The sequence below is a fragment of the Carcharodon carcharias genome, chromosome 4 (assembly GCF_017639515.1).
Source record: "Carcharodon carcharias isolate sCarCar2 chromosome 4, sCarCar2.pri, whole genome shotgun sequence".
NCBI lineage: Eukaryota > Metazoa > Chordata > Chondrichthyes > Lamniformes > Lamnidae > Carcharodon > Carcharodon carcharias.
Window position 1 is genome coordinate 164,538,043 of NC_054470.1, and position 17,077 is coordinate 164,555,119.

The 17,077-nt window shown below is 46.6% G+C and overlaps 1 non-coding gene across 1 annotated transcript; it reads left to right on the forward strand.

Moving 5' to 3' along the window:
* The first annotated feature begins 10,333 nt into the window (after nt 1-10,333).
* Nucleotides 10,334-10,446, forward strand: LOC121277568. The gene has a single exon (XR_005942928.1). It is a non-coding gene; the product is annotated as a U5 spliceosomal RNA (small nuclear RNA).
* The last annotated feature ends 6,631 nt before the right edge of the window (nt 10,447-17,077 follow it).

The window sequence follows — 17,077 nt, forward strand, 5'->3', positions numbered from 1 at the left end:
TGTCTCAGGGACCTGCAGGCCTCCAAATAATAAAAGAAGCACAAAAATGCTGCAAAAAAGTGTCCATGCAACACAATCAAGCACCTGAAAGCAGATCTCATTAAAAAAAACAGTCCCCAGATGTTTCTGTTTATTTTATTTCCTAATGGAGATTTCACCTGCCCTTGGATGAGGTTTCATCAAAAACGTAAAGCCCGCCTGGCCGATTGGCCCATCCGACAAGTGTAAGGTTGGATGGGGCAAGAAAAATCGCTTACAATTGGGCTCTTAATGAGCTTAATTGCCCACTTAATTGTCAGTGGTGCTCTTCTGACTTTTGCATACACTCCCCGAGCGAAATATCGCACGAGTGTGTGATTACATCGGGATGCTCACCCGACATCATCTCACGTGATTTTACACCCGTTCGGGTCGGGTACACACCTACCTGCGGGATGTAAAATTCTGGCCAACGAGTTTGTTTTGGGAAGATTTTCCATTTGAAATCCATGCTGACTATTCATTACTATACTTTTAACAGACTAAACTCCATTTTACTCAAAATTTTGAATACTCTGACACCACCTCTGAGTCTAAGGAAGACTGGAAAATTATGGTCAGTGCCGCTTTCCAATTTCCACTCACTTCCCTCAGTCTCCTTGGATGCATCCCATCTGGTCATGGTGCCGTATCAACTTTAAGAAAGCCTATCCAATACTTATCCTTATCAATTTTAAATGTTTTGAATGTCTGAATTTTTTTCTTGCTCATGGGATTTGGGCATCACTGGCTAAGGCTGCATTTATTGCCCATCCCTAATTGCCCTTGACAAGGTGGTGGTGTGGTGCCTTCTTGAAACTTTGCAGTCCATGTGGTGTAGGAACACCCATAGTATTTTTAGGAAGGGAGTTCCAGATTTCGTACCAGTGACAGTGAAGGAAAAGCGATATAGTCCCAAGTCAGGATGGTATGTAACTTGGAGGGAACTTGTGATATTCCCATGCATCTGCTGCACCTGTCCTAGGTGGTAGAGGTCACGAGTTTGGAAGTTGTTGCTAAGAAGGAGCCTTGGTAAGTTGCTCATCTTTCACTAGCATGTTGCAGCATATGGCATGTTCACATTATTTTATATGTTCAAGAGGTTGTCAATGTTCTTTTAAATGAATAGACCTTTTAAATAAATAAACCTTGGTAAAAAAAAACTGGAAAGTAGCCCAATGTTTAAGCAAAATAACATTGCTTACAACCAAGAGAAATTAATGGATGAAATGAGGGAAAAAAAATCTGTGATGACTATTTAAGTACTTAAAGAATGCTTACAGGTAAATGTCAAATTGAACCTTAGGACTTACCTTAATAAACAATTTGACATAATTTTAGTAGATTTTGCCAGATTTCACAACCAAACACATATTAATGTTTCAGTTTCAATTTTACAATGGTTATTCCAACATAATGAATAAAGTTTTGAGGCAAATTATTCAATTCATTATTTCACAGTCTTACCAGCCGAGAACAAATACATTTTGAAGCATTTCACAAAATATGTCAATTTTATTGTTTTTTTTTTAAAAATGTGGTGGAGTTAATCAGTAATTTTACAGACCTGCAATGCCACTGTGACTGTTTAACAGCTTTTTCACTCTAATCTGAAAAGTGGTATCAGGAATAAGTAAACCTGAGCGCAGGGGAAGTTTGTGTGAAGCTTTTCTCAGAACTCTGCTTGTGCCCAAGGTCAGCAACAACCACAATCAAACAAAAAAAAGAGACTATGAGATATATAGGGTGCAATGGGGTCAGGAGGTGTTATGTCAACCCGCCTGTGCCTTCAATTCTTTTTTTTAAAAAAGCAAAATCCCTTTCTGAAGGAACTTTGCTTGTACAAATTTTTAACATAAACCATGCAGTTCTTTTCTTTTTCATGGATTACTGATTTGCACTCGCAGCCAGGCAAATGTGTTAACTAATGCCAAAGACACCTTTCTGTTTGAAATCAAATTGTATCATTCTGATTGCACAAGATCAAGGGAAAATGAAAGTGAAATTCTCCATCCTCCGCCCCGCGAAAAATGAGCCCTAAATTCAGAATGCCAAATGCCCGCTCCCATTTTAAAACCCTTAACTGAATTAACACCGAGGACGATATTTCTGTTGAGGAAATGTGTGGAACACAAGTCACAAGCATGGCAGATATCAGATTATTTATGAATATTCTCTATTTGGACTTCCAGAAGGCATCTGATAAAATTCCGCACGACAGGTTCTGAGTAAAAATGAGAGGGCATGGAATTGGGGGTAACCTTGTGATATTGGTTGGTAATTGTTTGGGAGGTAAAGATAGGAAGTAGGGTTAAAGGGTTCTCTGATTGACAGGGTGTATCAGGCAATGTTTCCCAGGGATCGGTACAGGACCCTTAGCTTAATGTGATATTAATCCACATCATTAATATCTTCATATTAATGATGTGAATGAAGGCACAGAGGGTTGTATATCCAAATTTGCAAATGATACTAGTTTAGGAGGCACAGTAAGTTGTGTTGATAGGACTGGGAAGTTACAAAGGGATAGACTGGACAGGATTTAATTGGCCCAACAGGGGTCTCGTCCACCAATCGTAGAACCAGCGGGGAACCCCCATCAGTTCCATGGAGTGGCCTGATGGCATTACGTGCCCCTTAGGCATTTAAGTAGCCACTGTTAACCTTCCCCAGGATTCAGGAACCCAGTGATGGAGGTCCCACCTGCCGAAGGCTGCCGGTCGGTCAGAAACCAGCAGCACTCCATTGCTCTTCAACACCACCAAGAGTGGCACCACAGGTGCTGGCAAAGCACCCACCAGAGGCTCAGGATCGCTGAGGGACGCCAGCACAAAGGCGAGTGAGGGCAGGATGGAGATCACAGTGTGGGGGTCATGGCAGAGGGGGTGTGCAGGGAACTGGAAAAATGGCAGGGTGGTGGCTTTCTGCAGCACCCCCCTCTAATGCTGGGCCCTTCAACAGGGCAAAGAGTGTCTAACTACGAGGGATATTTGTATTGATTTTGGAGGGAGAATAGCGCAGATTCACCATAATACCAGGACTTGAAACGTTAAATTATGTGGACAGGTTGCATACATTTGGCTTGTCTTCCCTTTAGTTTAGAAGGTGGCCTGATCAAGGTATTTAAAATGATGAAGTAATTTAATGTGGTTGATACACATGAACTATTTCCTCTGGTGGTGGATCCTGAATAAGTGCGTAAAATTGTCATTTAAGCTTTGCTTTTAATGAATGAAATCAGAAGTACTTTTTTCCCACAGCATTTTCAGGACTGAGATTGATAGATAGATTGGTAGAAGTTAAGAGTAAGAATATGGAACAAAGTTGGATAAATGAGGTTGAAACAGAGGTCAGCCATGATCTAAAACTAGTGGAATATGCCCAAGGGAAGTGAATCCTGCTCCTAAGGGAATGGTCTCTCTAGTTAGGTATACTTTTACGTTAATTAGAAAAGCTGTAAACTGCCTAGATATATTAGTATTTTTATTTTCCTAAATCCCTCCCACTTGAAGGCTTTTACCCAGACCCCACACACTGTGAAAAGCAAGTAACAACAACAAGAAGGAAAAAACAACTAAGTAAGCCTCAAAAACACAAGAACGGTCACCTTACTCTGATAAACAATTTATGATGAGGCGGCTGAGTGGCTAAGGTGACTAAGGATGGAAATGTTGCTTCCTTGCTTTAAAGTATATGAAAGTGTCTGGACTTCACTTTCATCCTTGTAAACGCCACAGTGGAAGGAAAATGCTGAAATCAGTGAGCACTTCCGGTTTGCTCCACCCCAATTACCCAGACACATTGCCTGACTGCCTGCTCAGGGAAGTCCTAAATAGGGCCTAACTAAATTTATTGAGTGATGCTGAGCATTAGTGCTCTGACATTCGGTAATATAAAGCGAGGGGACAGTTGCAATTTGTCCTGCACTGCTTAGCTCATGACCTATGTCATGAAAGTATAATAATTCTCATAATATTATTGTGATTTATTGTAAAAGTAGGTTAATGGAGGGGTTTGGATAATGTGTGTATGTGTGTGTGTGTGTGATTTAAATGAATTGGAGACAGCTGGTCTGGAGGCTTTGACTCATCAAAAGAAGCTGGGTTTGAAATGCTAAATACATAAACATGGCTAAAGTTTTAGAATGTGAGGCGAGGAAGATTTGCATTTTTAGATAAATCAGGATAGTTTGAATTTCAAAGAGATGCTAGGGTGTTACACCTAGTCAGAGAAGCTAGGCCAAGCAGTGTGTTTATTTTTCCCAAAGGTTACTGAAATATTAGCACCATGCAGTGATTTATATTATGAGAAAAGTAAAGTTCCAAAAACATATGGAAACAATGGAATTTGCATTAAAAGGAAGAAAAATGTATAAAGGGAAATGAGGCCATGAGTCAGGGAAGGCACTGTAAGATCTATCAGAAGTGCGAAAAGCCTCCAGTATTTGTGCATTAAGCTGCTGTCTACAGAAACAGAAGCTGGGAAAAGCCACTTTGAATTCTACTGTCCAGGGTATTGTGGTGACTTGCCTGGACCTTTTTAAAATCTATTTGCTTCTTACTGTTGCCTTAACAGGGGTGTAACTGGAAGCCAAATTAATTAGGGGTTTGAGGAGATACTATAGTAGTAATTTGTAGACATATGTATGTGCTTGAAATCTTTTCTTTTGCTAATAAAGGTTTAATTTAGTTTTCTAAAAAATCTCTTTAGTCTGGTTGGACTTATTACTACTGAATTCAGGGCACGCATCTCAAAATAAAAAAAAATTTGCAAAATTGTGACCGCCTGATGAAGTTTCCCTCGTGGATTTGATCTGCCTGGCACACAACATCTGTCGTGTCATAACACCCAAGTTATGCCCATGGGGGAGGTGCAGTTGTAAGGTGGTACTAACTGGAAAGTGTGATGCTCCTTCACAGAAGGGACAGAACATTGAAGGGCAGAATAGTCCTTACTGTGGCAACTACAGAGATGTCAGTACAGTTACAGATACAAATAAAATTACAAAAAATAAACATAAAATGTCAATAAAAATACATAGTTAACATTTCCCTTTGACACAGTAATTTCTTTTTTCATGCTACATTTATGCCACCTTAACCACAGCAAAATGATAGCACATTAATATTTTCCACAGGTGTAATTCGTTTGAAAAAGAGATTCACAAGAGATGTTCAGGTAATTGTGTAGTCTTTGGCCAGGATTTTCCATGCCTGCCAGCGTCGGGCATGTTTGGTGGCATGAGCAGGCAATATGTTGCGATTGGTTTCACAACGGCGTGAAACCCATTCGCAATTGTCCGTTCACCCTGCCGACGGTGGGCTGTGTTCTCCACCATCAGACGTCACGAACCACATTTTATACATCAGCATATCATTATTATGCCAACCTGCCGGAATTGTCCCCCTACCGAACCCCCCTCGCGCTGGATTGTCCGCCCACGTTGAGGGAAAACACGCCAACGTGTTTCACAACAGCACATAATTGACGTGCACTTGGTGGGCTGCATTTCGCTTGGGACTTCAAGCTTTGTTTGCCCACCTTGCTTCAGGCAGCACTCACAGTCATCAGCACCAGGCTTCACAGACAGCACCACAACACTTTTAAGGGGGGATCACGGCAGGTCTCTACCTACCAGGTCAGCCATATGTGGGTGGCTTTTCAATGGCTGCAGGGCTATGGATTGCTTGGGGAAGGGGGAGAAGTGGCCTCAGGCAAGGGAAGAGGCTACAAGACCAGGGTCATACTGGGGAAGGAGGGGATCCCAGGGTGTGTGTGGGGGGCATATGTTGATCTGTGCAAGTGGCCTCAAGATGGTGAGGGCTGATGAGGCAGTCTCGAGAGGAGATGAGGCCAGATGGAGATGTGAGGGTATGTGTGCGAGAATGGGTGATGATGTCCCTTGAGCTGGGAGTGAGTGAGATGACAGTGAATGTGTGATGGGCTTGAGTGTGTGAGTTTAGAGTGAGGAGGTGGTTACCATATCCTAGCTGCATGGATGAGATCATTAATCCTCTATCTGCATTAGATGGCCAACCTCTTCTGTGCAGCATTGTCACTGATCCCCACTGCCATTGCCTACCAAGCCAGAGTGGGAATGTAGCTGTCCCTCCAGCGGCCAGAACACTGGTAGAGGACATCACAGCGGCCTCCACAGCATCCAAAGGGCACTTGAGGGCTGCAGTCTTCTTGCTTTTCGGGGCCATGTCTTCTTTGCTGCAGCCCTGGGCTGGAAGCAGTGAGTGCGGCTGTACTTTAAATATGGTGCCTGGTGTGATGAAGTGGCGAGGTGATGGCATGGCGGGCGAATTGGAGCCCACCCGCCATGGAAACGGCAAGTTTCTCAGGAATGCGTAAATAACGTGGCGGGTTTTTTGGACGATATGGCGTGAAAACCCACTATCGTAGCCGGCAGGTAAAAACGTCGGTTTACCCGCCCACTATTGCACTGAGTGCAAATCTGGGATGATTCCGCACTTTAATTTTGTACATGCTGTCCTATTCTGAACCTTGGAAAATAGTGGCCAATGGGGCGAAAGGTCAAATGAAGAATCCTCTCCAAAGACTCAGGGAGGGGCTATCGTTACATGGAAGTGTAACAGGATGAATTTTGTTATATTTTCTGAACGCAAATTCTACTCCCCTCTGACGCAATTGTTTTTAACCATGTTATGAAATCTGGTCTAGTTTCACCAGAGGGGCAAAAGACTAGAGTGTTTAACTGTCAAATTCCTCTTCCCCCCCTCCCACCCCATTCAGATCCTCACAGAACAAGAAGGCTATAACCACATAGCCTGTCAGAAAGGCCCAAGTCGGTAAATGTGTGAGTGGAAGATACTGTCTGTTGTGCAGTGCAGTGCACATCCTGTGTGCACTTCCTGCTTTGTGTTAACTGAATAGCGCGAGCTGCCGTGTTCACAGACAGGCTCACGGCTGAGAAGAGGGTGTTCCAATTATTCTATGGGCAGAATTTTGAGGTTGGTGGGCGGGCACGGGTGGCAGGCCTGAGAGCGGCCGGGAAACAGCCCACTCGTCTGTGATTGGCCCCGATCGTGGTTTCAAGCTGATGGGCCAATTAAGGCCCGCCCAGTGTGAAACATGGCTCCTAAACGGTTGGGAAGGGGTGGGCTGGGCAAGCTCCTATCGGCCGCCGGGCCCAATGGTGACCGGGCGGCTGGTTTAAAAACGGCCCAGGCAGCCCCTGGAAAAAAGCTGTCACAGAAGAATGTCTCCTCTGCATCTTCAACATTCGAGTGATGGAGTGGAGGGTGGCTGGGCATGGCAGGCAGGAGGGCAGGTCGGGTGGGCATTTGGGTCCCCTCCCCCACTTTTTGGATGAGTATCTCACGGTCCTCCTGGAGGAGGCGGCTGCCAGGAAGGACTCCCTTGTCCCCAGAGATGGGAGGAGGAGGTCACCGCACCTCACAAAGAGGGCATGGGAGGATGTTGCAGCGCTGGTTAGCAGCCATGACGTAGTGCGCTGCACATGGGTGCAGTGCCGGAAGTGGATCAATGACCTGCTGCGCTCAGAAAGGGTGAGTACTATGTTGGCATGGGCCAGTACGCAGAAGTGTTAAGGTGTGGCCATCCCCATCCCCCCCACCCCCCATGGACCTCAGGGACACTAGAGTCTGAGTGCCAACTGTCAATGACACCGGAGCTGGCCAAGGGGGTGTGCCCTGGCTGTTTGGACTGAGGGCCTTGTGGTTTGAGGGCCATGGCTCAGGTGTGCCCTCAAGGTGTTCCTTAGCTGGGGTTGGCCAGGCTGCAATGGCGCTGCAGGTAGAGAGTTGACTAATCAATGCTCCTCTGTTCTTTCAGGGGAAGACAATCCATAACCAATTGGAGAGGTCATGGACAGGCAGAGGCTTGCCCAACCTGCTGCTGCTCACCAGGTAAGAGCAGGAAGCCCTTGAGCTGGACAACCGGCACACTCCACAACCGGGCATGGAGAGGTGAGGGTGCCAGACCAAGGTAAGAGCACAGTGCACAGAGGTGAGAGTTTCAGATTGTGCAACCAATCTAGTGTAGTCTCTTCATTGATGGGAGCCTCAAACCTGGAGTCCCCGTTGATCTTTGAAAGACGATGGCACCGTGATGCAGATCTCCATTGTTTCACCAGGGTGCCTGGTATGCACAGTGACAATGTGATGACTTTAACTAATGACATGTCCTTGTTCTCCCTTTGAGATTCACCAGTACGCACTTGCTCTATGGACCCTGAAGGGCCACCCCTGATACCAGAGGACCACCAGGCTTCATTTGCACCCGCGTCACATCCGCTCTCTGAACCAGGCACCAGCGCAGATACCAGCACCTCAGTGAGCATTAGATTGGCGGTGAGAATATCCGTGCACATTGGTGAGGGCACTTCACACTCACTTGAGATGCAGGCGGAGGCAGAGTGTGTCCAGGGAGCCGGCAGTCGGAGGACTGCTGGGGACCAGGACGATGCTCAGTTGAAGGCTGATGATGAGCCTCTGGAGTCGTCCATTAGGCGGCAGATGCTGGATGTTCAGCAAGATGTCCGGGAGGATCTGGCGGAGACCCATGAGGGTCTGCGTGCCATGGTCTCTGTTGCAGAGGAGTCTATGGGGAGCATGAGCACTCCATTGACCTTCAAGGCCGAGCGCACTGCCTCCTCCATTGAGAGAGTGGTGACTCTCAAGGAGAGGCAGCTCCAGGGACAGAATCAGGGGTTCCTAGGGTTCTGCTTGGCCCTGCAAGCACTCACACAGGCAATGTCCTCAGGTGGTCAGTGCCAGTGTAGGAGATGGATGAGGCACCCAATAACCCAGCTAGGTGCCCGTCCATCAATGGTGAACAGGGAGGTCCAGAGCGACCTCATATTGGCGCACAAGCTGCTTGTTGTTTCTGGGTGATCCTCTCAGGGTGCAGCTCCTCCGCCTCTCCGTCCCTCTGCCAGTGACCGTGACATCTGATGAGGCTGTGGCGACTGGGGAGATGCCAGGCGTGGCACTGGCAGCCCCTTCCTTGGCGAGGATGGCACAGGCTCCACTGGTTAGAGGATGACCTTCAAGGTCACCAAGGCCAACAGGACAGCAGAGTCAGCAGGCTGTCTCCAATATCAGTGCCAGCGAGGGGGTGGGGTGGGGGGGCACCAAGACATAGCGCTCGGAAATGTAAATTTAAGGCATCATGAGCACAAGGGGGACTGTTCACGGGTGATTTTCAGTTCATTTATGTTTGGTTTATATGTCTGCTGGTGTGGACATCAACACCAATAATGGTAGTGTCATTATCATTTCAATGTGACAATAACATGAAATTTGCTTTGGTTCTGACGGCCTGACTATGCTTCATCCTTTTTCTTTCTGGTGCAGGGTACGCCAGTCTGTAATGCTGGACCTGAGTGGCTGGATATTTTATTGCACAGACATTGAGTGGACTTTGGGTGCAAATGAAAGGGTCATTTCAAACATCTGGGATGGAGGCGGCAGCCCTGGCATGAGGTGGGAGCAGATCTTTGGCAGCCTAGTGTTCTCCTCACTGTGCTCCTCTTCTGACTCACTACTGGACTCTGTGGCCTGTGCAGCTGCATCAAGATCCTCTTCCTCCAGTGGGTCCCCTGTTGACAGTGCCAGATTGTGGAGACTGCAGCATGCAACCACTATCAGTGACACCCGTTCTGCAGGGTATTGTAGGGCATCCCCTGAACGGTCCAGGCATCAGAAGTGCATCTTCAGAAGACCTATGGCCCTCTCTACCACCCCACTTATGGAGGTATGACTTGTATTGTAACACTTCTCTGCCCCTGTTCTTGGGTGGTGGAGAGGCATCATGAGCCACCTCTTCAACAGACAGCCCTTGTCACCCAGCAGCCACCTATCCAGTCAGGCAGGAGCACTGAAGAGCCTCAGCACTTGGGAGTGTCTCAGGATGTATGTATCATGGGAACTGCCTGGGAACCTTGCACAGACTTGCAGAATTTGCATCTTGTGGTCACACACTATCTGTACGTTCATGGAGTGGAATCCCTTCCTGTTGACGAAGGCACCCGGCTGACTCGCTAGCACCTTAATGGCCACATGTGTACGGTCAATTGCACCCTGGATGCGGGGGAACCCAGCAATCGCTGAAAAGCCTCTGGCTCGCTCAGCCTGGCCGGCTTTGTCCGTACAGTAAAGAATAAAGGTCAGTACCCGCCTGAACAGAGCTTCTGTCACCAGCTTGATGCAACTTTGGACAGCTGATTGGGAGACTCCACTCCGATCCCCCACTGAACCCTAGAAAGAACGGGAGGCATAGGAGTTGAGGGCCACTGTGACCTTCAGAGCCACTGACATGGGGTGTCATTCTCTGGGTTCTCTTCAGATCGTATAAATATTTCACCTTCTACTAAAGCTTTCTGTGGAGAGGAGCATTCAAAGTTTAAATTAATTTTTTGTTGCCCTGCTCTGGTAGAAAGAAAAATCACACATTCGGAGCTGATCTCAGGTCCAATCCGCTGACAGATGGAGGTTGTGGTCTTCCTTGAGAGGCGGAGCCTACTTCGACATTGCACCTCAGACATGTTGAGGTAGCTGCATCGCCGCCTATAAACCCTGGCAGCAGGATAGTGGTGTCTTCTGCAGCCCCTTCCACCTTGGACTTCCTGCTGGCCCTGCGCCCCTTGTGCCTGTGCCTCTCCTCCCACAGGTCCCTCCTCTAGAAGCTGCACTGGGACACCTGGCCTCCTCTCCCTTCCGCCCCTCTGTTTCTCCTCAGAAGAGGTGCCAGCAGTGGAGGCCACAATCCCCATTACCAGGGTAATAGAGGGCTTTCTGATACCTGGAAGGGTCCACATGGTCTGAATCCTCCACGGGCCTTGCAAACACCAGTAAGTCCTGAAATGAAGCCTGGAAATGGTAAGAATGAAGCCCTGAACAGAGATGAAGCTGCCATATACCAATAAGCCACCAAGAGCAAACTATCTACCAAACTCCTCACTACTCACATTGGCAAAGCTGCTGAACCTTTTTATCCTGCCCATGGATGAGGTTTGTGAAATTGTCAGCCGTCCGCCTGCCTGTTTTGCCTGTGCGACGGACGTGAAATCGCACGGACAATGAAAAATTGATGTCAATTGACTTTTTAATGGCCTTAACTGGCCTCTTAATTAATGGCAGGGGCAGCTCCTGCATGTGACTACCGAGCGAAATATCGCACAAGCATGTGATGACATCAGGACTCTCACCGACGTCATCGCGTGCTATTGTATGTTCAGGTGCTGAGCGAAAAAGTCTGGCTGATATGTGCAAAATCTTAGTTCATATACTGCCCCCTTCCTCGGGTGAAACCGTATCTGCTAGACATTCCACCTGGACTTTTCCCACAAATCCACATGTCTTGCCATACATATACCAACAAGGACTTGAGCTCCCAAACCACACAGGTATCCTGAGCTGTGAACTGTTATACCTTCAAGCTGATGAACTGATTCAATTATAAGTTCCTTTCATGAATCACTATTAAAAATATAACCCGAGAACGCTTAAATGGTTAATACAACTCCAACTTCTTTCCCAGCCAGATGAAGTGTAACGTGCAGTTGATAGATAACCCACCAACATTCAAGTACTTTCTAATCAAGAATACAGTACTTGGATCAGATGTGATATACAACTATCTGACAAAGCTTTGACAGTTGAGATAAAACAGCCGCATTATGGTGTCACCTACAGTTACATTATGTCGCTTTACACTATGATAAATTGATTTCTATACTTCTAACCTCACCTACAGAAATGGCAGTTAAAGGCGAAACCTTTTCTTCTCTCTCTAATATAGCAACAGCATTCTTGTCAGTAAATAATGCCAAAAGCAATCATAAACACAAAAGAGAAATGCAAAAAAAACAGACAATTTATAGTGCTGTTGTTGTAGGAGAAAGCTCCTTTGGTCACAAGGCTAGCGAGATTTGCTAGGTGTGGGTTTTCCACATCACTGAAAATATTTCCCGAATGACTAAAGGGGCTGTTCATTTTAAGTTTCTCTTTTGTCTGCTTGTAATACCTTCACAATTATTCTCCTGATAGGTGAGGCCAGGTGGAAGGTTAAGTATGGGTTCAGGTCCTATACTTCACAGCTAGAAAGAAAAAAGACAAGAAGGGTCACTTAACTGCACTCTTAAGAATCAGGATAGCCAGTCAGCAGACCAGATTAATCAATCATGAGCATGTTGATGACAGGGATAACAATCAATAACAAAATTCTAACATGACTATAAACAAGTGCATACAAATCAAACTTATATTTAAACACTTCTATATTAAATATTTCTTCAAATGGATATCCTTCACAGGTCAAGATCCTGGAACTCCCTCCCTAACAGCATTGTGGATGTACCTACACCACATGGATTGCAGCGGTTCAAGAAGGCAGCTCACCACCACTTTCTCTAGGGCGATTAGCAATGGGCAATAAATGCTGGCCCAGCCAGTGAAGCCCACATCCCATGAATAAATAAAAAAAAGAAAATCATTTTCAGAAATATATCCTGAGAGGACATTTTTGATTTCTCATTGGTTTTTACCTACTGCATGTGAAGTCTTCATGAATTGCAAAATGCTTCCAGTCTATGAATCATATTTTCAGTGGATAAGGTAAAACTGGTATAACTTGTACCCATCTTTTGAGGATAAAAAGGATGCTTTATAGTAATTGTTCAGGATGACCTATGGCCAACCAGGCAGACACTGGTCCTTTGTTAAATTCGCTGCATCAGGGTGTTAGGCTCCTTGAATATGTAAATTAGAGGCCTAACACCTATTAGAGGATCCTTTGAAATTAGTGACTGATCAGTTGGACAAGGGCTGGGGCCCACCCTGCTCATGATTCTTCAACAACCTACACCACCCCCACAGCCCCAACCCCCACACCCCCAACCCACCACACCTCCAACCCCCAACCCTCACACCACTCACACCACTATCTCACACACCCCCATCCCCCCATCCTCCAACACCCCATTCCCCACACCACCCATACCATTATCCCACACACCCCCATCCCCCAACCCCCAATCCCCCACACCACCCACACCACTATCCCATACAACCCCATCCCCCACACCCCCAACACCCCATCCCCAAATCCCCCATCCCCCACACCCCCAATCCCCCATCCTCACGCCCCCATCCCCCATACCCCCAACCCCCCATCCCCCACACTTCCAAGCCCCCATCCCCCACACCACCCCCACACCCCATCCCCCACACCCCCAGCCTCCCATCCCCCACACCACCAAGCCCCACACACCCATTCCCCGATCCCACTATCCCACACACACCCAACCTCCACACCACCAACCCCCACACACCCATTCCCCCAACCCACCATCCCCCACACCCCCAAACCCCATTCCCCACACCCCCAATCCCCCATCTCCCACATCACCCACACCACTATCCCACACACCCTCAACCCCCATCCCCCACACCACCCACACACTCAACTCCCCATCCCCCAACCCCCCATCCCCCACACCACCCACACCACAATCCCACACACCCCCATCCCCCACACCCCCAACCCCCCACTCCCCATACCCCCAATCCCCATCCCCCACACCCCCAATCCCCCATCCTCACACCCCCATCCTCCACACCCCCAACCCCCCATTCCCCCATACCTCCAAGCCCCCATCCCCCACACCACCCCCACACCCCATCTCCCACATCCCCAGCCCCCCATCCCCCACACCACCAACACCCACACACCCATTCCCCCATCCCACTATCCCACACACCCCCATCCCCCACACCCCCAACCCACACACCCCCATCCCCCACACCCCCAACCCCTCAACCTCCACACCACCCATACCACTATCCCACACACCCCCAACCCCCACACCACCAACCCCCACACACCCATTCTCCAACCCACCATCCCCTACACCATCAACCCCACACCACCCACACTATTATCCCCCACACCCCCTCCCCCACACCCCCATCCTCCCACACCACAATCCCCCACACCCCCAATCCCCCAACACCACCAACCCCCCAACACCACCATCCACCAACACCCCAACACCACCACACCATCCACTGGCCCTACACCCTCCCCACCACACCCCCAACCACTCCCCAACATCTGCCCTGGCAACTGGCAATGACAGAAATGATTTGAAACATATATGCTTTTAAAACAACACCAACATGGAGCCAGGAAAAGCAACAATGCTCCCTGATTCCACAGGAGTTGCAAGCTAAGAATTGTAAACCTAGAATTCATAAACTATCTCTTGTGGTCAAGGTGCCCTGGCATTCCATGACACCCTTCAAATTTGCACTGATGATAATAGTTGGAATTTATAATCCGGGTTGCCGCTGCACTTGCCAGACTCATTATATTTGCTTTTTAACATCCCAGGCACAGAACTGGCGGGTCAGAATGGTTTGTTAGGCGTTGGAATGATTCCCAATGTCTCAGGAGCAATAGCCAACACATACAAAGGCATCTGGGAACCATCTAAGAGTGAGGATATTTTATGCTAGCAGAAAGGTTGTCACTCTACAAACCCAGGTAGGCCATGTATAATGTTGTCAAAAATATCACAGTGCTAAACCTCTGTTTGTGATCATGACATGTGTTGGCTAATGTATTTAACAGAAATCCAAGGTAAGATCAAATGCAACAAGGCTTACAATCCAGGGTCTGATTTCCAATATGTGTTCTTTAGGCTTCCACAGTAATTTACTGTTTGTGGCATAAGTTAAAAGGTAAAAATCAGCTGAAATGATGTTAATTTGATAACTTGGCAATTAGTAGTGGGATGTTTGATCTTTGGTAATAAATGTGCTGTGTAGCAGTAAAATGAAGCAAATAAATAGACAAGATTCTCATGACACATTTCATGAAGGATAAAAATGGTACTTTGTGATTCAACAATTTATGATAGGAAAATAAAGCAGTACTGCGGTGAAAATACCAACATGCTTACTGCATCAGGAAAAGCTCCCAAAGGCTATGCCAATCAGTGTTGCTCGGATACCAAGTTACCAAGTGCAATTGAAATGGGGAACTCTGTAACACCACAGTATCCTTTCACTTCCGGAATCAGATGCAGCTCAGATTTATGAAGATTTCTATTGATCGCCAGGGTCTTGCATGAAATAGATCTCACACACATCTCAACCTAGGCCCTGATTAGTACCAATATCATTCGAGTTAGCAAATCTCACTCAGAAAATACGTAAAAATATGGTAAATGAAAAACGTCACATTGGTGTAGCAAGGGGTGGGCTTCTGAGGCTGAAGTTAACTCACTAAGAAAATCACCAAGGTTCCTTAGTCAGCACCTTCCAAACCCACGACCACTACCATCTAGAAGGACAAGGGCAGCAGGTACCTGCAAGTTCCTCTCCAAGCCACTCACCATCCTGACTTGGAAATATATGGCTGTTCCTTCACTGTTGCTGGGTCAAAATCTTGGTACTCCCTCTCTAACAGCAATGTGGGTGTACCTACACCACATGGACTGCAGCCGTTCAAGAAGGCAGCTCACCACTACCTTCTCAAGGGCAATTAGGGATGAGCAATAAATGCTGGCCCAGCCAGCGAAGCCCACATCCCATTAATGGATTTTAAAAAAGGGGGATTATTGTGGTAGGGCATATAGGGAACAGGATCAGGCTCATTATATCTGAAATGATCGAAGCTAAAACCAAGTGACAAAATTGAAAGAAACAATGCTCGTGGAAATTCTGACCCTGAGACGCATTTTATTTATGAATGGTGTATGATGTTGCCACACTTTAAGGTATTCCAATGATGGTTCACGTTAGAAGTACTCAGTGCTGTAGTATGGAGGCCAACATTTTTGCGTTATGAAAGAGCTACTGAGCACATCCATTAACTCATCATGTGGTCGACCATCAGATTTGAATTCTGGGCAGGTTTTAGTGGATGGCTGAGCAAGTTTCCTGAATTCTCCCTGCGGTCCTCATCGAAGAGGTCAGGGTGAGGAGGGAGGTCTTATTTCCAACCAGTGGGACGAGGATTTCTAAACATTATGTACACCAGGCCAGAAGAGAGATCACTGATCTTCCAGTTCTGGTGAAAGGTCATTGACCTGAAATGTTAACTGTTTTTCTCTCTCCACAGATTCTGCCAGACCTACTGAGTGTTTCCAGCATTTTCTGCTTTTATTTCAGATTTCCAGCATCCATAGTATATCACTTCTGACTGAGTGCGTTTCATAGTCTTGCAAATCTGTGTAAAAACATTTCCACTGCTCTATGTCCAAAATCTTTTGTAATTCTTATATCTGTTAAGTCATCCACTGCATATAAATAAGCAGATGGGATGAAGATAAACTTGGTTTGAATACAAATATCACATTACAAAGTCACTGTAACATATTTGGAATACCTTTTGTCCTGCTTTATTCATTCACCACCACCACCTTCTCAAGGGCAATTATGAATGGGCAATAAATGCTGACCTAGCCAGAGCTGCCCACATCCCAGGAAAGAATATTAAAAAAAACTTCACATTTTTAGAGTGGATAGAATTCACAGTCTTACACAGAAATACATACTTTAAAATCCTGTCTCAAATGATATATGATAAACTTCCTAATTCATTTCTTTAGAGATGATTTATCTATATTCTTGAAAGTGGTTGAAACTTCAGAGCAAGTCCAGATCATCTTTTTAGAAACCTCAATAACCACATCATATTTGTTGAAGAAAAATAGGGACAGAGTATTTTTTTAACATAATAGGTGGTAATCATAGTAGGCTTGGGAGGAAAAAATTCCGCTTTGGACCCACAGTTCCCATTGGTCTCCATCACTAGTGTTTTCCTTACTATTTTTCCAGCTGTGTAGACTAATTGATAGAGATTGAATTCTGGGTGGGACTTAGGGGAGCCCACTAGATCAGGCAGGGTGGATGCCAGGCTGGGAGAATCACATGGGCAGTCTGACTCCTGGCAGTGGGAAAACTGTCCTGCACTTAGTGGGTGGCAGGAAGGGGGCGATGCAGGAAACCCACCTGATACTTCACATCCGTCTTCACCCAAGAGAATGAGGATGAAGATATCG